The 25,198-nt window shown below is 35.0% G+C and overlaps 1 long non-coding RNA gene across 4 annotated transcripts in view; it reads left to right on the plus strand.

The window, feature by feature from the left end:
• The window catches only part of LOC104874435, a 23,768-nt gene extending 14,348 nt beyond the window's left edge, over window positions 1–9,420 (plus strand). For all 4 annotated transcript variants that reach the window (XR_004514872.1, XR_004514870.1, XR_783727.3 and 1 more), the window contains one exon: window positions 8,070–9,420. This is a non-coding gene — a long non-coding RNA (uncharacterized LOC104874435). The remainder of the gene's footprint in view (window positions 1–8,069) is intronic.
• The last annotated feature ends 15,778 nt before the right edge of the window (window positions 9,421–25,198 follow it).

Below are 25,198 nucleotides of genomic sequence, written 5' to 3' on the forward strand. Positions count from 1 at the left end.
CCAAAAAAAAAAAAAAAAAAAAAAAAATGACTACATCTGGTCGGATGAGCAGCTAAGCAAAAGGGAAAAATGAAATAAGCAACAGGAAAATAATGACAAAAATAAGTCAATAAATGTTAGTATTAATTCTCAGTGTCAATGGTCTTAATTTTCCAATCAAAAGACAGATTGGCAGAATAGATAAACCCAAACCCAACAATATACAGTGTACAATAAACACATACAACGAAAAAACCTCACAAACTAAACATTGCATTATAGAAACAATATCCCATGCAATACGTATTCAGAAAAAGGCAGGAGTTGCTATCTTGTTTTCAGACAAAGTGCATTTCAAGCCAAGACTGATCAGAAGAGATAAAGTTAACTACATATTGGTTAAAGGAACAATTAAACAGGAAGAATTAAAAATTATAAATATATACTCACCGAATACTGAAACACCCAACTTCATAAAACACTAACGCACACGAAAAGTCGGAAAATATATCAATGCAATCATAGTAGAGGACTTCAGATGTAAAATTTATATTGAAAATGTGGGCAGCAGAAATGGATTAATTACAGGAAAAAAAAATCAAAGAAATATAAAAGCTGAATCAAACCTTTGAACAAGTACATTTAATAGATATCTGGAGAATGTTCCATCCAACAATTTGAAAACCCATTCCTATCAGTACATGGGACTTTCTCTAAATTAGACTGTGTACTAGCTTAAATAAATGCAAAAGAATCAAAATTATCCCATGCATATTATCAGATTATAGTGCAATGAAACTAGAAATCAGTGGCAAAAGAAGCCACAGAATTTCTGCAAACCTATAGATATTAGATAACACCCTCTTGAATAACTGGTGGGTCACAGATAAAATTAAAGAAGGAATTAGACAATTTGTACAATTTAACTATAATGCCAGTATGACATACTGGCATGTATGGGCTACACTTCCCTCATAAGAGGGAATTTCCACAGTAGAAAAACAGAATGAGCATAAAAAACCCAATGATGCAGCTTAAGGTCCAAGGAAACTAAGAACAGTCCAAACCAAATCTAGTAAAAAGAATGAAAGTATAAGGATCAGAGCAGAAATTAATGAAATTGAGATTAAAATAGACAAACTCTTAGTTTTTTCTTTTACCAAAATAAGGAGTAAAAACACCCAAATCCATGAAATTAGAAATGCAATAGGTGAAATCACAACTGTTTTCCCCCAAATCTAGAACAGTATCAGTAGCTAGCTTGAGAACCTGAGAACCTGTACTCTGATAAAATGGAAAACTTACAGCAAATGGATAAATTCCTTCATACACAGGAACTATCAATGATGAACCAGGAAGATATGAAAATCCTAAATAATTCAATATCAGTGAAATTTGAGAATAAAAATAAAACTACCAATTAAGTCCAGATCCTAAGGAATTTACTGCCAAATTCTATAAAAACTTTCCAGATGATCTAACCCCAGTACTCCTCACACTCTTTAATGGAATGAAAACAGATGTACTACTCCCAAAGTGATTCTTGGAAGCAAGCTTTATTCTGATTCTAAAACCAGAAAAGGATTCAACCAAAAAAGAGAACTGCATGCCAATTTCTTTAATGAACATAGATACAAAAACTCACAATGTGAATGGCAAACAGATTGCAGCAAATCATTAATAAAATCATGTCATGACCAAGTAGTATTTATTCCAAGGATTCAGGGATGGTTCAACATCTATAAACCACTAAGTGTAATATACCAAATAAAAACAAGGACAGAAATCACATGATCATCGCAATAAATAGATAAAAAGTATTTGACAGCATCCAACATCAATTTATAATAAAAATCCTGAAGAAAATAGGAATTGAAAGTCTTTACCTCAGTCTAATGGAAACCATCTACGAAAAATCAGCAGCATTATACTAAATGGAGAGAAGCTGAAATCTCTGTCTCTCTAAAATCAGAGACAAGGCAATGATGTCCACCATCACTTCTGTTCAGGATTGTTTTCAAACACTAGCTAGAGCAAGTAAGCAAGATTACCATTATTTGTGGATTACATGATATTCTAGATAGACCCGAAGAGCTCCACCAACAGGCTTCTAGAATGAATAACCAAATTCAGTAATAGCGGAACACAAAGTCAACACTCAAAAACCAATAGTATTCCTGTACACAAATAACAAACTCACTGAGAGAGAAACTATGGAAACAACACCTTTCACAATAGGAACAAGAGAAATGAAATACATAGGAATTACTCTAACCAAAAAAGTGAAAGACCTCTACAATTAATACTATAGTATTCTGAATAAGGAGATTGAAGATGATATCCGAAAGTGAAATGATAGCCCCTCTGTTCCTGGTTAGGCAGAGAACTAATATAGTCAAAATGGCCATACTTCCAAAAGTGCTATACAGATTTAACACAATCCCAATCAAAATACCAATAGCATTACTCAAGGAACTACAGAAAACAATCCTAAAATTCATATGGAGCCAGAAGAGACCTAGAATAGCAAAATTAGTGCCAAGCAATGAGGGCAAGGCAGGACGCCTCACAATTCCAGACTCAATTATATTACAAAGTGAAAGTGATAACATGGTATCCGCAAAAACCAGATTGGAACAAAATAGAAAAATAAACAACTCCAGGCAAACTTACTTACCTTATCTTTGATGAAGGGGCCAAATCCTTTTACTGGAGGTGAGATAATTTCTTTAATAAATGGTACTGGGGAAACTGGCTATCTATATGCTGAAATATATGGTTGAAGCTAGACCCATATATCTCACCATGCGCTAAACTAAAATAAAAATAGATCAAAGAACAGAAACAATCTACTGGAAGATAAAATAGGTAAAACTCTTGAAGATGTAGGTGTAGGCAAAGACTTTCTGGAAAAAAGAAATCCCTGTTGCACAAGAAGTAATACTAAGAATCAACAAATGGGATTACATAAAATTAAAAAGCTTTGCACAGAAAAGGAAACCACTAACAGTACGAAGAGACAGGTTAGAGAAGGAAAACATTTTGTTTTTCAGCTGCTCCGATAAAAGACTAATATAGAGTACATCAACTTCAAAATTTTGATCCCCCAAATTTAAAGAAATGGGCTCCTAAAATGAAGAGACACTTCTCATGTGAAGAAACACAAATGACCAATACATACATGAAAAATGTTTAATATTTCTGATCACTCAAGAGATGCAAATTAAAACAATGAAATTCCATTTCCCTCCAGAAAGAATGGCTGTCATCATAAAATCAACCAATAACAAGTGCGGCAAGATTGTGGGTGAAAAACAAGCCCTTTTTCATTATTGGTGCAAGTGTAAACTGACACAACTATTACAGAAAACAGTATAGAGATTCCTCAAAAAACTAAAAATAGAAATTCCATTTTATCCAGCTATTCCCCTTGTAGTTATCTTTCCAAGAGAGTTAAACACACTATACCACAGTGGCACATGCACACCCGTGTTTATAGCAATACAACTAATAATAGCTAAGTCTTGGAAAAATTCTGTGTGTCCTTCGACAGATGAATGAAGTGTGGTAATTGTACATAGTTTACTACTCAGCCATAAAGAAGGACAATCTTGAGTCATTTATAGGAAAATAGATGCATCTAGGGACCAAAATGATTAGTGAAGTAAACCACCCATACAAGTTTAAATATTGAATGGTTTCTTTCATATAGAAACTCAGTGAATAAATAAAGTGCAAAATAAAAGTCAGATAACAGGAAAAAAGAGAAAGCAGTTACTGTAATTCAGCATGGCCATCGTATCAAAGAGTGCCTTGATATAATTGTTTTAAGTTTTTTGGTCTGTTTCTGGTTGTCAATCTGTTTATATGATTATTAACTTTATAAGTACTAATAAGGTAAATCTGATGCTGGCAAAATAGAAGGGGATAGAGGAAAGGAGAAAAAAATCAAGATATTATATACATGTATCAGTTCTCTACAATGAATGTAATCATTTTGTACTTCAAATATACTAATAAAAGTTAAAAATTAAAGTTATTTCATTCATAACACTGCTTAAAATGCTTATAATGAATTATGTGTTTCAACCATTTATGATTCTTTTATTCCTGTGTGTTTAATTTTTATACTTATTGTATACTATTACTGCTGCCATCATTAAAAATGGCTGACCTTTATTTCTTATTTGCTAAGAAGCATGACAGAAATCTAACTTATGATTGATGTAGAAGTCAAGTGAATAAGAGAATCTATTACATAGCTCATATTTATTGAAAAAAATTCTCATTAAGTTTATTGGTACTTTTTAGGTACAGTGATATTCACCATTGGGATCTTGTACCTTTACATGATGTATGTTGGTTATTTTTTCCCCTTACTCCTGCCCTCCCTTCACCCACTCCACCCTTCCCTATTTACAAAGACTGTTTCCATTTTTTCCTTTTCTCATATTTTTTTCTTTTCCCTTCTTTCCTTTCCCCTACCCTTCCCACTTCCCCTACTCCTTTAGCCCTTTTCTATTTCACATTATCAATTATATAATTTGAATATTTATCCATATACCAAGGCCTATGCACTTTAGGTGTGTTTCTTCATTTAACTGTCAAAGCATGAACTTATTATCCTTAGATATTGCCAGCATCTCTAAAGTCTGTATTTTTCCTCTCCCATTTCCTAACAGAGCTGCAACTTTAAGAGTCTACCTCTGTCCTTTGCAACTTACATCTTAGGGGAAGGTGCCCTGAGATATTTTAGCAATGAATCTGATTGATGTAAAAGTAGCACTATTCGTGCAGCTGGTGATTAGGCCGGCCATGCATAGATAACTGAATTCTGGACAATCGGACATAAAGGAAAGTTGGCTGGAGTTTTCTGGGAATGAGCCTGTGGTCTTTTAAAAATTAACATAGAGTATAATTGTACACATTAGTGAGATTAACTGTGATGTTTCCTTACATTCAAATAGTATCCAGTGATCATGTCCATCCACTACTTTCTACTTTCTCTTCTGCCTCCCTTCAGTTTCCTTTTCAGTCCTTATGAGTTACCTTTTTACTTTCAGGTCACCTTTTGTAAAGTTTCTACATGTGAACAAAACCATGTGATAACTATCTTTCTCTGGCTTATCCCACCTAACATAATGCTCTCCAATTCCATCCACTGTGTTGCAGAAGACAAGATTTTATTCTTCTTCATGGCTAATACTTATATATGTATGCCATTTTTCTTTATTCATCTGTGGATGGGTACTTAGGATGATTCCATGTCTTGGCTATTGGGAATACTGCTGTGTTACAAATGGGTGTTGCAGGTATCTTTGCTGACTTCAGTTCCTTTGGATAAATACCCATGGATAGCACAGCTGAATCATCTGGTAATTATATTTTTAGTTAATTTTTTTTCAGAACATCCTTATTGGTTTCCATAGGGGCTGTACTAATTTACATTTGCGCCAATAGTGCATGTATGAGGTTTTCTTTTTTATCTTCACAATAATTTGTTAGTTTTTTTTATGATAGTCATTCTAACTGGATTGAGATGGGAATCTCACTGTAGTTTTAATTTGAATTTTCCTGATGGCTTAAAATATGGGACACTTTTCCATATATTTGTCAGCCATTTGTTTCTCTTTTAGAAAGGAAGCTTGAGATTAGAGAAATAGATGGGTAAATACAGGTTCCCTGCACAAACTCTGCCACAAAGAAGAAACAGGGCAACAAAGAAAAAACATGCCTTTTGAGGGATAACTCAAAACTAAGGGAGAACTCTAAATTAGCAAAGAAGTGATAGGAACCCAAGGAGAGCTAAAAGGGCAATCTAGAGAAAGGACTAAAATCGATTGCAACTGCAACACTGTCCCTTTGCAGGGTAGGGGAGATGGCAGGAGGCTCACTCCACATAGCTGGGAAAAGGTAAGCAGGAAAGTGCCTGCAACCCTACAACATCAGCAGACCAATGGTCCTAACTGCAGAACTCCACAGGCCTCACAGGATTTTAATCCAGTCAGCAGATAGATGGCGGATCTAAGAGTAACTTCTCTTCTTCAGAGGAGGAACCCACATTGGGCCTTTCTAATCCCTAAACCCACTTTACTATGACCAACATTTCTAGATGTCACCTGGCTCAGGGACTGACATCTGTCCCCCTAATGCTCCCAGAAGCTTTAGGTTTCTATGTGCCTCAAAGTGTTGAAGACAACTGCCTGGCATTCTGCAGCTTCAGGAGCAGTGGCCATGGCTCACCTGTGCTCACCTGATAGGAGCCAGGAAATGACTTCTCCACAGCTCATGGCCTTGGTAATGCAGCTGATGGTGAAAACAGTCCTGGCTTCACCCACACCTGTGTTAAAGGTCCTTGGCAAAGTTCTGTCTGTGTCCCAAAGATCCAGATGTGTAGCTCCAATGCCTCAAACTTTAGCACCACCTGTATTTGCCCCATGGAAATTAGGAAAGGTCTCTTTTCAGCTCATAGCCTCCAGGATAGATGGGACAAAAAGCCTCCAAAACAATCAAGCTTGTTTGTTGAGACTAGGAAAAGGTCCCATCTATAGCCTGAGGCTTCAGGACTACAGCTACCAACACAAATCTCATGGTCATTCACACTTGCCCCATGTGATTAAGGAACATTCTGGTTCTATCACTTCTTGGGCTCTTTCCTTGCTTTCCCTGTTTCCTGGCTGTCATGATGTGAACAGCTTTCCTTTGCCATGTCCTTCTTCTATGACGTTTTTCCCCTTGATGTTTCTGCCTTAGATTTAGCTGACCATAGATTGAAACCTCTGACACTATGAGCCAAAGTAAGCTCTTCTCATTTATATTGTATATATCAGGTATTTTGGCCCAGCAATGGAAATGTGACTGATACAGAAAATCCGTACTAGAAAAGTAGAATTATTGCTATGGCTATACCTAACCATGGGTGCAGCAGCCTTTGGAACTTACTTGTGGGAAGAGTTTGGAAAAGTTTGGAGCAGACTAGAGAAAGCCTCATGTGTTCTAAGCAGATCTTGATGGACAGTTCTCATGGGGGTTCTGAAACTAGAGTACTGATAGGAATGTAAATAATAAATAGTAAAAGTAAGGTTTCAGATAGTAATGAAGAATATTGGACTAAGGGCCAAGAATGTTGCATTTTAGAAGAGAACTTGAAGACTCTGTAAGAGACAGTTTAAAGGCCTCGTTTGTCTGGTGGATGAAATTTCAAGGCAGTACAACATTTAGGGTGTGGCATAGGTATCTGGCTACTTTCAGTGAGATTTCAGGAAGAATTTGGACAAACATCAGAGTAGAAAGATTTGAAAACTTAGCAGTTTGGCTAAAAAAATGTGTAAAGTTGAGGCCAAAGAAAGTGTGTTGCTAAAGATAGTACTGTTGAAAAGAAGCCAAGATTTTTATTCTGCACTGTGGGATGCCTTGAGAGCATCTGAGAAATTGACCAGATTTGAGGATATATAAATGTGTGCTGCTTTGAGATACTTTAGCAATAGAGCCTTAAGGGCTCCTGCTTTCTGAGGCCTGTATAGAGGTCACCCACAGGCCACAGCAGCCATGGTGCAACGGGGCCCAGCTGTTGCTCACACTGATGGTAGACTGTGGCATTGTCCATGTTAATGCTGACTTTCAGGGAAGTGGAATGTGAGATTTGACAGGGCATGGAGACTTCCCTGATATTTCAAAGAAGGCCTGTGAGGACACGCAATGTGTGATAGGTTGAGAATCCCTGTAGCAAGCCCTAGAGCAGATGATGTGTGAAGCTGTAATAGAGGTCCTAGGAAGATGGAGATGCCAGGAAGGTGGAACATCTAAGAAAAGTCAGAGGCAGCAAATAGAGCCAGCCCAAGTAAGAGACTCTATGTACTGAAACCAGCTCAACCATATGATGTGCTACTGAAGCCCTTTGGAATTTATATCTTAACACTGCTGCAGATGCTGGATGTGGCATTACAAATTTAATTTTGTCCTGATAACTTTTAGTTTTATTTTCATCCTGTTCCTTTATATGACCCTAGTCCCTCCTTTTGAAATGGTAATATTTACTCTGTGCCATTGTACCTTGGGAGTGTGTAACTTGCTTTCTGATTTTTTTATAGGAGGTCACAGCTAAGAGTATATAACTGGATTCTCAAGAGAGTATCATGGACTTGGACCTTTGAGAAATGCTGGAATTGTTACAATTTTGAGAACCCTTAGAGATGAACTAAATGCACTTTGCATTCTGAAATGGACAGAAGTCTCTGGGTTGGAATGTTATGATTTAAAGATGAAGTGTTCTCTAAGACTCATATATTATTGATCCCCAGTACAACAGTATTCAAAAGTGGGTCCAAGAGAGGTGAATGGATCACAAGGGTGCTTGATCCATTAATTAGTTCATTAGCTGGATGGGTTGGTGGGAGGTAGGGCCTCACTGGGGGAAGTAGGTCACTGAGAGTGTGTTTCTGAAAGCTCTTCAAAGAGCTCTTCTGTGGCTCTCTGCCTCTTCTCTTTGTTTCCTGGCCCTTGTGGTGAACACTTTTCTCACCAGGCCCTTCAGGAATGATATTTATGTCTTAAAGTCAGCTAACCATGGACTATTATACCTTTGAAATCATGACTCAAAATAAGCCTTTTCTCCCTTATATAGTATGTGTTAGACATTTTGTCCCTACAATAGGAAGATGACTAATGCATATATCAAAACCATATCAATCAAAGCTGACAAAACCAAGTACTTGTATATTACACATTTGAGCTCACCTATAACCCAAACCAAAGCATCTACCCAACTGACACATTATGTACCATCTAATCAAAAGAAAGAAAAAAATAATAAAAGAAAAATCCTTTTCTAAAACCTGCATAAAATTGGAAGTGGTGGCTAAATTAGATAGAAGTGACTGTTCTATCCGATGTTCCAGCATCATTGTAGTCACACAGGAACATGACACTTGTGAAGGAAAACAGAAAATTTCTGCTTTGAAGAAAGTCTATGATATTCCTGAAAAAGAATTCAAAATAATCATCTCGTGTAAACTAAGTGAGATGTAAAGGAACACAGATAATACTGAGAAAATCAGGGTAGGATATGAATAAAAAATCATACAGGCAAGTGAAAATCAATCATAAATCCTGGAGGTAAAATCTTCAATCAGTAAATTAAACATAGAATGGAAAGCCTCCACAACAGACTAAAACATGTAAAAGAAATAATGCCTGAACTTTGGAATTAACACAGTTGGAAACAAAAATAAACCAGGTATTGTGGAACATACACATAATCCTACAATTTTGGGAAGCTTGAGGATCATAAATTTAAGCCCAGCTTGGGAAACTTAGTGAGAACCTGTCTTGGAAAAAAAAAAAAAAAAAAGGAATCCCATAAGACTTATTGGATACCGAATGAGAAATTAGATTCATTCATAGGAAAACGGATACATATTGAGGATATACTCCTAAGTGAAATAAATAAGTCACACATGTGTAGATACCGAATAGTTTCTCTGGTGTGAATAAACTATAATAGTATGTAAGATCCTAATGATATAATAGACAACATGAAATAGGAAGAAAGGGGCTAAAGGTATAGGGAAAGTGGGAAGGGTAGGGGAAAGGGAATAAGGGAAAAGAAAAAAATATGAGAAAATGGAAATGAAGTGCTTGTAAAGGGGGAGGGGGTGAAGGGAGGGCAGGGACAAGGGGAAACAATGAGAACCGAGACCTGTCATGTAAAGGTACAAGATCCCAATGATGAATGTAATTGTACTGTATACCTAAAATATACCAATAAACTCAATGAGGAAAAAAAAAAAAGACTTATTGGATACCATTAAGTGAAAAAAAAAAATTTGTGTCATGGTAATTCCAGAAAGTGTAGAAAAGGGGAAAGGCATTGAAAACCCATTTAGTGAATAAATAACTGTACATCCCAAACTTTCAGTGATACTGACATCTAGATACATGAAGCTCAAAGAAACCCAATTAGATTCAAACAAAGAAGAGTATTACCAAGGCATATTATAGTAAAATTGTCAAAAGATGGAGAATTCTAAAAATAGCAAAGTATCAAGTCATATGTAAAGAAATGCCCATTTGGTCTGGGGATTTAAGGAGGCCTGGAGTTTGATCCCTGGTACAAAAAAAAAAGAAAAAAAAAGAAAAAAAAAGAAATGCCCATTAGACTTACAGAAGATTTCTTAATAGAAACTTTAACAGGCCAAAAGAGAATGGGATGATATAGTCAGAGTTCTAAAACATGACAAGCAATAATCTTATACCCAGCTAAATTATCCTTCAAAAATAAAGGGAAAAAAAAGAAAGAAAAAATAAGTCTTTCCCACATATGCAGAACCTAAGGGAATTCATTACCACTAGTCTACACCTATAAGAAATACTTCAGGGAATCCTAGAAACAAAGGGATGATAACCACCAGTGATAAAAACATGAATGTATAAAATTCACTAGAACAAATATGTGGAAAAAAAGAATCAAACCTTAACATGAAAGAAAACTATCAAATTACAAAAGCAAATGAAAGTAGAACCATAAAAAGAAACAAAGCAATTTAAAAAAATGACACACGAGTAAATACCAAATAATTTCTCTGGTGTGAAAAACTAGTGTAAATAAGGTTCAAATGGTATAATTAGGAGTGTGAATGTGGCTAAACGGGAAGTGGGAAGGGAAAGGAAATAAGGGAAAAGAAAAACTGAAGAAATGGAAACAGACTTTGTAAATAGGGAAGGGTGAAGAGAGGATGGGGTATGGGAAAAAATAAGAACCAAGATATATCAGGTAAAGGTACAAGATCTCAATGATAAATGGAACTATTGTTTGCTTTCAATGTACCAATAAAGTTAATCAGAAAAATAATAGAATAGTTATTAAAAAGCACTTTCAATATAAATGGATTTAATTTACTGTTCTAAGGAATAAATGGGCTAAATGAAAGAAAAAGCTAGAATCAGCTATATACTGCATACTTTATGAAGGTAGGAAGGGAGGAGAAGATGAAAGATCAGGGAAGGGAAGGAGAGGAAAGACTCAAGACACAATGTGTACATATACCAATTCACTATTATGAATGTGTTAAGTATCATAAACATATTAATACAAATAATTCTGGGAAAATGAAAAGCAGCTACTGAGCATTCACTCTCCCCAAATATCCCAGCCAAAACAATACAAAAACCTTATATTGACTGTAAGAAACACATATGTAATACAGCACTGGTAAAGATACACACAGCTGGAAGGAAAAGGGGTTGAAAAAGAAAAGATATACTACACAAGTAGAAACTAAATGCAACCAGCAGAAATAGCTATACTCATAGCAGATAAGGCAAATTTTAAATAAAAAGTTAAATGAAAAAGGGCTATTATAGACTGATAAACATTATCAATTCACCAAGAAGATAGAAAAATTTTAAATATATATGCACCAACCACAGGGCCACCAAAATATATCAACAAATATTATGAGATCTAAAGGGAGAGAAAATCTCCCTTTGAGGTCTTCAGCACCCAGTTTCCTTAATGGATAGATCACCCAGACAAAAAAAATCAACAAAGAAACATCTGTGTTGAATCACACTACAGAAGAAATTGACCTAACAGAGCTCTGTAGAACATTTTATCTAACAGCAGCAGAATACACATTCTCATCAGTACATGGAGCATTCTAAAGGATAGAATGTGAGGTAAAAAGTTATGTATCAACAGTTTGACAAATTGAAGTCATATCATGTATTCTGTATGGTGTAACAATTTACAACTGCAAACCCATAAGATTAGAAAATATATAAAAATTGAATAACATGCTCCCATATGACCAATGGATAATTGAAATTAAGTAAAGAAAAAAGTATCTGGAAAGAAATGAAAATGTCAGAACAATATATCAAAAACTCTGGAATACAGCCAAAGCTGTACTAAAAGGAAAGTTTGTAGCAGTAAATTCATTCATCAAAAAAGAAAGATCTTAAATAATAACAAACAATAGCCCTAAAATTACATTTAAGATCTTAAATAATAAATAGCCTTATAGTACACTACAAGGACTTAGAAAAGTACAAACCAAACACAGAATTAATAGGAATAATGAAGATCAAAGCAGAGATATAAAATAAAAAAATCAATGATAAGAGTTATTTCTGGAAAGGTTAAGCAAAATATATAAAACATTAGCTAGGCTACTAACCAAGAGAAAAAGACAAGTAAAATCAAAGATGAAAAGGGAGACATTACAATGCACAACAATGACTAATGAATATATCAAAACCAAATACTTGTATTTGAGCACATTACCAAAGCCAAAACACCTACCCAACAGATACCTTTTGTCCTATCAAAAAAAAAAGAACAGAATAAAAGAAAAATTCTTTCCTAAAACCTGCATAAAATTAGAAGTGGTGACTTTTTTTTCCTCATTGAGTTTATTGGTACATTTTAGGTGTACAGTACAGTTACATTCATCTTTGGGATCTTGTACCTCTACATGACAGATCTTGGGTCTCATATTTTTCCCCTTGTCCCTGCCCTCCCTTCACCACCTCCTCCTTTCCCTATTTACAAATACTTTATTTCCATTTTTTCATTTTCTCATGTTTTTTTTCTTTTCCTTTATTTCCTTTCCCCTACCCTTCCCAGTTCCTTTACATCTGGGAGTGGTGACTTCTAATACAAAGATTCATAAACTACTATAAAGATATTATGTGCTAAAATACTGGATAACCTAGCAGAAATGATTAAATTCCTCAATACATGCAATTTGTGAAAACTGAATTAAAGAACATAAAATTTAGACAAATGAACAATGAATGATGAGATTCAGGAAGTAATTAGTTCCTCACATTAAAAGTAAAGGGCAGAAGCTGGTAGAAATATTAAATTATGTAACACAAAAGAACTAATCCCAATTTTTCTAAAAGTCTTCCAAATAATTGAAATGGAAGAATTCTGCCAATTTCTTTTTATGTGATCAAAATTGTCCATATACCAAAACCAGACAAAAATATGACAGTGAAGATTATAGGCCTATATATCCCTGTAGGCCACAGAGGCAAAATTTTTCCAAGAAATACTAACACTGAATTCAACAGAACATCAGAAACACACCATAATAAAGTGGGATTCATCCCAGGAATACAAGGATAGTTTACAATATGCAAATCAATAAATGTAATAAAGAATGTAAAGGAAAGTAGAAGCTAAATAGAATCTTCCATACTACTCAGCCATAAAGAATGAGAAATTAGAGTCATTCATAGGAAAATGGATACATATTGAGTATATACTCCTAAGTGAAATAAATAAGTCACACATGTATAAATACTGAATAGTTTCTCTGGTGTGAATAAGCTATAATAGTACATAAGATCCTAATGATATAATTGACAATGTGAAATAGGAAGAAAAGGGCTAAACATGTAGGGAAAGTGGGAAGGGTAGGGGAAAGGTAATAAGGGAAAAGAAAAAAAAACATGAGAAAATGAAAAAATGGAAATAAAGTATTTGTAAATAGGGAAGAGAGGAGGGGGTGAAGGGAGGTCAGAGATAAGGGGAAAAATGAGAACCAAGACCTGTCATATAAAGGTACAAGATCCCAATGAGGAGTGTAACTGTACTGTATATCTAAACTGTACCAATAAACTCAATGAGAAATAAGATTGATGAGAAATCTAAAAAAAGGAAACAAAACAAAAAAACTCTTTGAGCTTAAACAAAGATGTTAAAAAAACACAAGAAGATGTAAAATTCACAGGTAAAACTATACAAAGAACTTCAGAATGCTATAATATTATAAACATGGTTATTAAAACATTCATATCACCTTATGAATAAAAAACAAAATAATTAAAAATAATATTGTCATTAAAAATAGGCAACATAGAAAGATACAAAATGGAATATCAAAAATTCAAAATGGAGGGAGGAATATAGTGCAAAACTACAAGATTGAGAAAAAGGAAAGTGACAAACCTAGAAAACAATTTATGAAATATCTACAGTAGGAAATTATCTGTGAATATTGGATATAAAAGGATTAAGTTTTCAATCAAAAACGCAGAATGACTGAAAGGATAAAAAGCAAGGGTCAACTATCTATTCCTATGAGAAACTCATTTCATCTCTAAAGATGGAAAAAATGAATGGATAGAATAAGATCTATGAAAATGTAATTCAAAAGAAAGCAGGAGTAGCCATACTTATATCAGGTAAATAGGCTATAAATAAAAGAAGAAGCAGACAAGGAAGGTCATTCCACAATGAAAAAGTTGTCAGTTGAGCAAGAAAATATAAAAATTATAAATGAAAATGCATCCAACATCTGCACACCCAAATAAAGGAAATATTAAAAAGTGGAAAGTGATAGACTGCAGTTCAGTAATAGATGGATCATTTAATACTCTGCTTATAGCAATGGCTAGATCATCCAGCTAGTCAACAAAGAAACAGAGTTTAACTGTACTCTAGATAAAATAAACCTAAGAGACATCTACAGAACTTTTCATCTAGCAACTATAGTGTGCAGAATTTTCTCATCAGCATATGGAATATTCTGTAAATCACAAAACGATCCTCAGCAAGTTATAAAAACATGAAATCATCTTGAAAACCTTTTCTGATCATAGCACAGTAAAATTCAAATAAATGATGATAAAACATTGGAAACTACACAAATAAAGGTAATGAAACAACTACTGAGCACAAAATGCATCAAGAAAGAAATCAAGATGGGTAAACATTACTTGAAATGAATTAAAAAATAAACACAGCACACACACAAAATCCATGGTATACAGAAAAAACACACGGTGAGAGGGATGTTTAAAACAATTAATGCCCACATACAAAAGCAGACAGAGTTCAAACAATACAATCACTGTATTTGAAGGAGCTAGAAAAACAAGAACAGATCAAATCCAAGATTTATATAAGGAAAGAAATAATAAAGATCACAGCAGAAATATATGAACTACAGATTACAAAGCACATATACAAAATAAATTAAACAGGATTTAGCTCAGTGGTTCTGACGCCTGCTTTGCAAGTGTAAGGTCCTGAGTTTGATTCCTGGTACCAAAATAAATAAATAAATTAAGGACCTTTATCTTTCACCATGCACTGAGCTAAAATCCAAGTGGATTAAAGATCTAAATATTAGAAACACTAAACTTGCTGAAAGATAAGTTAGGCAGAACTCTTGAAGACATTGCCATAGGAAAAGACTTTATGAACAAATCCTCAGAAGCATGGGAACTAGCACAAACAATCAACAACTGGGATCTTATCTTATTAAAAAACTTCTGCATGGCAAAAGAAACCACCAACAGTGCTAAGAGGCAACTACAATGTGGGAAAAAAATTTTACCAGCTGCTCATTAGACAAAGGACTATTATCTAGAATATATAAAGAACTTACAAAAATGAGGCTCCCCAAATATAAAGACCCAATTCAAAAATGGGCATCTGAAATGAACAGGCACTTCTCAGACAAACAAGTCAAAGAAGCAAATAAATACACGAAAAAAATATTCTACATCACTGGTCATTCGAGAGATGCAGATGAAAACAACACTGAGATTCTACCTCACCCCAGAAAGAATGGCTGCTATCAAGAAATTAACCAATAGCAAATGTTGGCGCGGTTGTGGGGAAGAAGTAACCCTTCTCCATTGTTGGTGGGAGTTCAGACTGGTGCAACCAGTATGGAAATACCTCAAAAAACTAGGACTAGAGGTTCCTTTTGACCCAGTCATCCCTCTGTTGGGCATCTTTCCAAAAGAATCGTACTACACTGATAATATGCACACCCATGTTTATAGCAGCACAATTTGTAATAGCTAAAACTTGGAAACAGCCCCAGTGCCCATCATTGGAGACTGGATAAAGAAGATGTGGTTTTTCTATAAAATGCAGTACTGCTCAGCCATAAAGAATGAGAAATTAGAGTCATTCATAGGAAAATGGATGCACATTGAGGCCATACTCTTAAGTGAAATAAATAAGACACACATGTGCCAATATTGAATAGTTTCTCTGGTGTGAAAAATTATAGTGCAAGTAAGACCCACATTATATAATTGACAATGGGAATAGGAAAAGAAGGGCTAAAGGTGTAGGGAAAGTGGGAAGGGTAGGGGAAAGGAAATAAGGGAAAAGAAAAAATGAGAAAATGAAAAATGGAAATAAAGTGTTTGTAAATAGGAAGGGGAGGAGGGGGTGAAGGGAGGGCAGGGATAAGGGGAAAAATGAGAACCAAGACCTGTCATGTAAAGGTACAAGATCCAAACGATAATTGTAACTGTACTGTGTACTTAAAAAGTAGCAATAAACTCAATGAGAAAAAAAAGCTGATATAATAAAATAGAAAAGATTGGTAGAGATTATTATGAACAATGTCTAACAACTTTGAAAACATAGAAGAACTGGATAATTACTAGACATAAACACATTGCCAAGATCCAAGATTGAATCATGAAGATAAAATCTGGTGACAAAAAACCAAATAGTAAGATTGAGTCAGTACTAAGTCCTTCTATGAAAGAAAAACTCAGGATCATAATGCTTCACTGCTGAATTCTACCAATATTTGAAGAAGTAATACTATTTTCTCATAATTTATCTTAAAAAAAAAGTACAACAGAGAAAGGAATTCTACAAAGCTAGAATTACACTGGTACCAAAAACCAGGTAAGTATATATGAAAAAGAAAACTACAGGCCAATATCCTTGAAGAATACTGATGTAGAAATTCTTAAGAAATTACTATAAAGTTGAATTAAATGGTACTTTAAAAAGACGATTCACCATAATGAACCAAGATTTATCATAGGGATGTAAAGATGGTTCAGTATTCACAAATCAATAAATGTGATACAAAACATCAAACCATATAGTCATCTCATTAAATGTAAAGAAGGCATTTGATATTTCTTCATGATAAGGACATTGAGCAAATAGATATTGGAGAAAGATACTTAACATAATTAGGGCCATTTCTAATGAGCCATTTCTAATGCACTGGAGGAAAAACTGAAAACTTTCCCTCTACAATTTGGAATAAGAAAATAAATCCCATTTCACCTCCTTTATTCATCATAGTTCTAAAAATCCTAGTCAGAGCAACCAGACAAAAGAAAAAAAATGCTATTCAAACTGGAAAAGAAGTCAAATTTTCACTTTGCCAGTGATGATTTGTTCAGAGTAGCACTGGGGAGTCATCTCAGGGACTTTGGCAGGGTGTACAATCACTGTAGCACTGCACTACATCCTGAGCCATTTTCAAATTTTACTTTGGCTCAGATTCTTTCTAGATCACCCAGGCTAGCCTCAAATTTATAATCCTCCCACTTGAGCTTCCTGAGCTAGGATTACAGGTGGACATCACCATGCCCAGCCCAACCATATGATATCAACAGTACCAGTAATTAGTCAAACAAATAGCTGAATTCAAGAGAGCCCCAAGGTACAAAACTAGCAATAAAGATCAGTAGTGCCAACAATGAATTATCTCCAATAAACATCAAGAAAGCAATTCCATTCAGAATACACGTGTGCACGCATGCGCACGTGCGCGCACACACACACACACACACTCCTAGAAATAAATTTACTCAAGAAGTGAATGTTCTCTACAGTGAAAATTATGAAACTCATAAAAGGAAATTGTAAAGGTTATACAGAGACACACAGAGCACATCCTAATGTTCATGGTTTGGCAATATCAATATTATTAAAATGTCCATACTGCCCAAAGTGATCTATAAATTCAATATAATCCCTATTAAAATACCAATGACATTCTTTACACAATGAGAAAAAAAGTTCTAATGTTTATATACAATAACAAACCCAATAGTCACAGCCATCTTGAACAAAAATATAAAACTCTATCTGAACTCAAAATCTATTCAAAGCTCTGTGGTATTGGTGTTAAAACAGACAAAATATACCAATAAAATGAATGAATAATAATTAAAAAACAGACAGACAGACCCATGGCACAGAATAGAAAGCACAGAGGTAAATCTGTGAATTTACAGCTAACTGATTTTCAACAAAGGTGGTTAGAAAATGCGCTGGACAGTCTTTTCAATAAGGAATGTTTTAATCTTTGGCAAGTTGAAACCCAGTTTTTCCAGCACTATTTATTAAAGAGGCTCTCTTTCCTTCAGTGAGGGTGTTTGGCTCCTTTATCAAAAATGAGGCAGCTGAGTGTGTCTGGAGTTGTTTCTGCATCTTCTAATCTGTTCCACTGGCCCTCAGGTCTGTTTCTGTACCAGTACCATGCTGTTTTTAACAAAGTATGTTTGTAGTATAGTTTCATGTTGGGGATTGTAATACCCCCTACCTCGTCTTCATTGTCTAGAATTGCTTTTGCTATTCTAGGTTCCAAATGAATTTTTGGATTGTTTTCTCAAGGTTTGGGAAGTATGCTGCTGGGATTTCAATTGGAATTGCATTGAATCTATACAGTAATTTTGGAAGTATGGCCATTTTCACTATGTTGATTCTTCTTACCCAGGAGCAAGGGATGTCTTTCCATCTTCTGATAGTCTTTATTCTCTCTTTTCAGAGTGCTGTAGTTTTCAGAGTAGAGGTCTTTGATTTTTTTTTTAGGTTGATTCCTAGGTATTTCAATTTTTTGGATGCTATTTTGAAAGGAATTGATTGCCCCATTTCTTTCTCAGTGAGTCTGTTTCATGTACAGAAAAGCTATTGATTTTTGTGTGTTAACCTTGTATCCAGCTACTTTGCTGAATTTGGTTATTAAGTTTAGAAGACTTTTGGTGGAGTTCCTGGGGTCTTCTATGTGGAATATCATGTCATCTGCAAAAAATGACAATTTGACTTCTCCATTTTCTATCTTTATTCCTTTTATTTCTTTATTGCTCTGGCTAATGTTTCCAAAACTATATTGAAGAGGATTGCTGATAGTGGACATTCTTGTCTTGTTCTTGATTTTAGTGTGGGATTTCAGATTTTATTATTTAGTATGATATTGGTTTTTGGTTTTTCATAGATAGCTTTTATCAGGTTGAGGGGGAGAACATGTATTCCAATTTTTTGAAGGTTTTAAAATTATAAATGCATGTTGGATTTTGTCAAATGATTTTTCTACATCTATTCACAGAATCATATGGTTTTTGGTCTTGGCTCTATTAATACAGTATATTACCTATATCTCTCACCAGGCACTAAACTAAAATCAAAAAGGATTAAAGATATAAGTATTAAAAGAGAAACACTAAACTGGCTGGAATAGAGGTTAGGTAGAAGTCTTGAAGACATTGGTCTAGGAAATGGTTTTTATGAACAAAACCTCAGTTGCCTGTGAACTAGCACAGTCAATCAACAAGTGGAATGTGTTCTTATTAAAAAGCTCTGCACAGCAAGAGAAATCACCAACAATGTGAAGAAACAACCCACAATACGGGAAAAAAATTTTATGAAGTGTTGCTCAGACAAAGATCTACTATCTAGAATATATAAAGTACTTAAAAAAATCAGACTTCCTAATTTAAAGACCCATCCAAAAATGGTCATCTGAAATGAGCAGACATTTCTGAGACAACGAAGTAGAAATAGCAAATAAACATCGCTGGTCATTCGAGAGATGCAAATGAAAACAACACAGATTCCACCTCACCCCAGAAAGAATGGCTGCTGACAAGAAATCAACCCATAACAAATGTTGGTGGGGCTGTGGGAAAAAGGAACCCTGCTCCACTGCTGGAGCCGACTGGGGAAACCACTGTGGAAATCAGTATGGAGGTACCTCACAGAACTAGGATTGGAAGTCCCATTTGACCCAGATATTACCCTGCTGGGTATTTCCCCCAAAGAATTAAAAGAATCATACCACAGTGATATATGTGCACCCATGTTCATAGTAGCACAATTAGTGATAGCTAAAACTTGGAAGCAGCCCATAAAGAAATAACAAATATTTAGGGAGATAAATTTGCTTAGCCTGATTTGAACATTATTATTGTATACATGTGTCAACACATTACATTGTACCCTACTAAGATGTAGTTTGTTTGTATGTATCACTCAAAAATAATTTAAAAATAAAGCATGATACAACACATCATCACAATGAGGTCAAAAATTATTTTTATAGATGCAGAAAACTCATTTGAAAAGATTTAACATCTCTTTATGACAAAAACTAGCAGCAGATTATGCATAGAAAATGTACCTAAAAACACTAAAAGCTATATGTGAAAGCCCTACAACCAATATGATATTCAGTGGGAAAAATCTGAAAGTGTTTCCTCTAAAATCAGGAACAAGAGAAGAATATCTACTTTCATGACTGTTATTTAATATAGTACTGAATATCTTAGCAAGAAAAATTAGGCAAGAGAAAGGAATACAGTACATCTAAATTGGAAAGTTGAATCACTTATGTTTGCAGATGACATAATTTTATATATAAGAAATCCCAAATAATAAAAAAGCTTATAGAACTGATAAATGAATTCAGTAATGTTGCAGGGTAAAAACATCACTAAACAAAATAGAGTAGCTTTTTATATTGTGATAATGAACTTCCTGAAAAAGAATATAAGAAAGCAACCCTATAGCTACACAAATAAAATATTTAGAGCTAAATTCAACCAATAATGCAAAATAACCCTGCAACTATAAAACACTGACTAAAGTAATTATGCAGTACATGAAAAGAAAGAAATCCCATAATCAGAAAATCACCATACTATGCAAAGTGATCTATAGCTTCAATGCGATTCCCATCAAAATACCAATGGCTGCCTTCATAGAACTCAGAAAAATAACCCTAAAACTCATATAGAACCATAATAGAGCCAGAAGAGATTAAGTAATCCTGAGCAAGCGATACAAAGCTGGAGGCATCATAATACCAGACTTCAAAACATACTACAAAGTTACAGTAACCAAAGCAGCATGATATGGGCATAAAAGCAGGCACACAGACCAATTAAACAGAAATTAATCCATGTTCATATAGAAAATTGATTTTTGATAAAAGTACTAAAAGAAGACAGTGTGGAAAGGACAGTCTTTTTAATAAATGGTTCAGGAAAATTTTGATATATATGCAGAAGAGTGAAACTGTATCTTTTCCTCTCACTGTACATAAAATCAATCAATCAAAATGGGTAAAAGACCTAGATGTAAAATTTGAAGCTATGAATTTACTAAACAAAACTATAGGGGAATCACTTTTAGACATTAGCGTAGGCAATGATTTTTATGGTTGAATCCCAAAGGCACATGGAGCAAAAGTAAAAGTAGACAGTCTTATGTTAATATTTCTGCACAGCAGAGGAGTTAGTCAACAGTTAAGAGGTGTCATACAGAGTGGAAGAAAATATTTAAAAACTATTCTGACAACAATATCCAGAATATATAAGGAAATTAAAAATCTGATGCCCCCAAAACAATCTCATTAGGGGGTGAAATAGACACTTCTCAAATATCCAAAAGTATATGGGAAAATGTTCAAAATCACTAATCAGAAAATTAGATGTCTAAACCATAGTGAAATATCATTTCACCCCAGTCAGAATGGCTATGATTATCGGTTCTTGGCCTTTTGGTCAAGATCAAGTGCAGAATGACTATGACAGAAAAGACAATAAATGCTGGTGAGATTATGGTATAGGATCATCAGAAGTAGTACTGTTGGTAGAAGTGCAAAGTACTACAGCTAGTTTGAAAATCGTTATGGCGATTCCTTTAAAAAAAATACTAAAAGTAGAGCTACATGTGATCCAGCAAGTCTAGGATATATCTAAGGAAGATAAAATGATTGCATCAAAGAGATACTTTAACACTATCCTTCTTATTGAAGCATTATTTACATTAACTAAGAAATGGAATCGTTTAATGTCCATTAAATAAGTAACAAAACAAGGCAGATATACACAGAGTATTATTCAGCCATAAAGAAGAATGACACCCTGTCAGTTGCAGCGACATGGGCGGGCTGCACATCACAATGTTAGTGTGACATAAGCCAGACAGAAAGACAAGTATTATCTATTCTTACTTAGAAACTAAAACATCAATCTCATAGAATAATGGAGTAGAATAGTGGTCACATAGGCTGGGAATAACAGGAGGGAAGGAGGGTGGGTGGGCTCATAACAGAGAGGAGGAATTCGTTCTAGTTTTCTATCGCACACTAGGGTACCTATTGATTAAAACCATGTACACCACAAAATGACGAGTACAGAATTGGCAATACATAAAAAGAGTTCTAAAAGATACAAATACTCTGATTTGATTTTATGCATCATATGCCTTATTAAATTACCATAATGTATCTCTTAACAGTATACAAATACCATGGTCTCAAAAAATTAAATGCTCAAGAAGAGGCTGTTTCTTTTCATTTAGATTTAGTGTGATCCCATATTTCTTATTGTTTAACCTATTTTAAGGCAGTATTTATGTTTCATTTAGTACAATTCTCCATCCATAAGTTTGAAATTTCTTTTCAGTGACGAGTCATTGGTCTGTTCATCACCTTTGCAAAGACAGCTTAAGGCCAGTATAATTTTTATTTCTTGGAACTTCAGATAAAGTAATGTACTTGTGAAAAGCTTTCCCCATAGTTCTCTGCTTATTCATAAATCTGCCACTTTGATTCATAAATTAACTTTACTGGCCACTGTTTTTTATTTTCCCTCATTGAGTTTATTGGTACATTTTAGGTATCAGTACAGTCACATTCATCATTGGGATCTGGTACCTTTCCATGACAGGTCTTGGTTCTCATTTTTCCCCTTGCCCCTGCCCTCCCTTCACTCCCTCTTACCCTCCCCATTTACAAACACTTTTTTCCATTTTCTCATATTTTTTTCTTTTCCCTTATTATCTTTCTCCTACCCTTCCCACTGTCCCTACACCTCTAGCCCTTTTCTTCCTATTTCACATGGTCAATTATACTATTAAGATCTTATGTACCATTATAGTTTTTCACACCAGAGAAACTATTTGGTATTTACACATATGTGACTTGTTTATTTCACTTTGGAGTATATCCTCAGTATGTATCCATTTCCGATGAATCCATCTAATTTCCCATTCTTTATGGCTAAGTAGTATTCCATTTTATAGAGAAACCACATCATTATCCAATCTCCAACTGATGGGCAAATGGGCTGTTTCCAAGTTTTAGCTATTACAAGCTGTGCCACTATAAACATAGGTGTGCATATGTCACTGTGATATGATTCTTTTAATTCTTGTGGAAAGATACCCAGCAGAGTGGCAACTGTGTTCTCTCTTGCATTGGTGAGCTACTCTTAAAGACAGTAGGGTCCACCTCTTTTCCTAGTGTTAGCTGGCCCAAACTTGCTCTGCAGAGCCTGTTTTTTTTTTCCTACCTTTAATAAAATTTTGCAACCAATAAACTACCTTTACCATTAACCATTTGTTATTTTTATTGAAGTAACTGTAGAAGATTGCACGTTAGCATTTCTCTAATAAAGTAATAAAATAATGGATCAGTTATACTTCATTATGTAAAAATAAACTAGCTGGCAGGGTAATCTTTTTATTTGTGTGTCTTAGGGCATCATACAGTGACCTAACTATAGTTTATATTATAGTCACTTCTTTCCTTACCACCTATCAGTTTGTAAGTTTCTTGAAGCCAATGTCTGTATATACTAAATTTTGTTCCAAGTCAAAAAGTCCTTCTTGAACTAAGTAGGTTGAAACTCTGGCCTATTTATGGGAGATGTGCATAGCAGACTTTATTGGTTATTAAGTAATGATAGGCATGTACGGGGACCTTGTATATGCAACTTTCCTTGATCATCAAATTTCTTTATAGGTTAGATATTCTACTTCTAGTTGATAGTTAAGGAACAGCTCAGAGATGACAAGTACCACTCATCCATTTATTCAGTTCGTATTTCTTAAGCACAATCGACCTGCCAGACGCGATGGTTGCTACAGATCCATGGTGAACAAGTTACAGTTCCCATGTGCAAGAACTTTGCCGTTCAGGGGCAAAGACAAGGACGTCCAGGAAATTATTATAGAGTGAGACTTGAGAAAGCAGGATAGGGAGGTATGGGTGCAGGGAAAAGGATAACTGGTTAAAATGCTGTGATTAGGGATAGTTTCCTTAAGGAGGTGACATGATTTGAATCGGACAGTAAGGGGTAGTTAGGGAAAGGGTAGAAAGCTGGGGTTTGACCTCGAAAGCAAAGGGCGCCTTGTTCTGGTCCCTGAGCCATCAACTGAGCTGTATTCTAAGTATGGCACATTCAAGGAGTTCAGAGGAAGATGGTGACATGAGCCTGGAAAGGGACATGTAGGACAGAGGTAGAATGCTAAGAAGCTCTACGTTTGTTCTCTAAGTATTGGGGAGCAATTGGGGGCAGAAGAGTAAATTATTTCTTTTTTGGAAAGTTCAGAGCCTACTGCAGATCAGAGACACAATTTTTTTTCTGTAATGAACCGAGTAGTAAATATTTTCAGCTTCATCAGCCATATGGTTGATGTTTTAAATACTTTGCCTTGCTACTGTTACTGTAGCACAAAAGCAGCCATACACAATGGTAAAAGCCATATGTAAAAACCCCATTTACAAGAACAGGCAGGAGTTGGGTTTTGCCAAAAGATTATACTTTGGAAGGAAGTGGAGGTCAGAAGAAAGGCAGATTTAAGAAATAGTAAAGAAAAAGTGCCACCATATACTTATGTAGACAGGACCTGTACATGACTAGGACCTAGAGAACGACTTCATCTATGAGTGCAGGGAGTAAAAATGGCTTTCAGAGGACTGGTATGAGCATTGGAATTGATACTTATGCTGCCACTGTGGACAAGCTGATTAAATGGCAGGCTGGGGAAGTAAAGTAAGGAGGAAAAGCTTCTTTTAAATGCAGGAAGGATAACAAGATGAGTCAGAACCCAGAAGAAGATGTTCGATGGTAGTTGGAAGTTAGGTAGTCAAGATAGCACTTCACACTCACAACCAAATTTTGTTAGTCATTAGTAGGTCTGATGTACAAATCAATTTAGGGGTGTGAAACAGGTCATCCAAGAAGAGTGAGACAAAGAGAAGAGTGGTAGAAATGAAGCCTCAGAGACGCCTAATATCCAGGTGCTTTCTATGAAGGAAATAGAAGAGTATCAGCAGAGGTAGGTGGAGAAACAAATGTCATGGAATAAACAAAGAAATAGGGCAAAGAAAAAACAGTCAGAGCCGGGCATGGTGGCACACGC

This window comes from Fukomys damarensis, unplaced genomic scaffold, assembly GCF_012274545.1.
Source record: "Fukomys damarensis isolate Sample0158 unplaced genomic scaffold, DMR_v1.0_HiC HiC_scaffold_31, whole genome shotgun sequence".
In the NCBI taxonomy this organism is placed as follows: domain Eukaryota; kingdom Metazoa; phylum Chordata; class Mammalia; order Rodentia; family Bathyergidae; genus Fukomys; species Fukomys damarensis.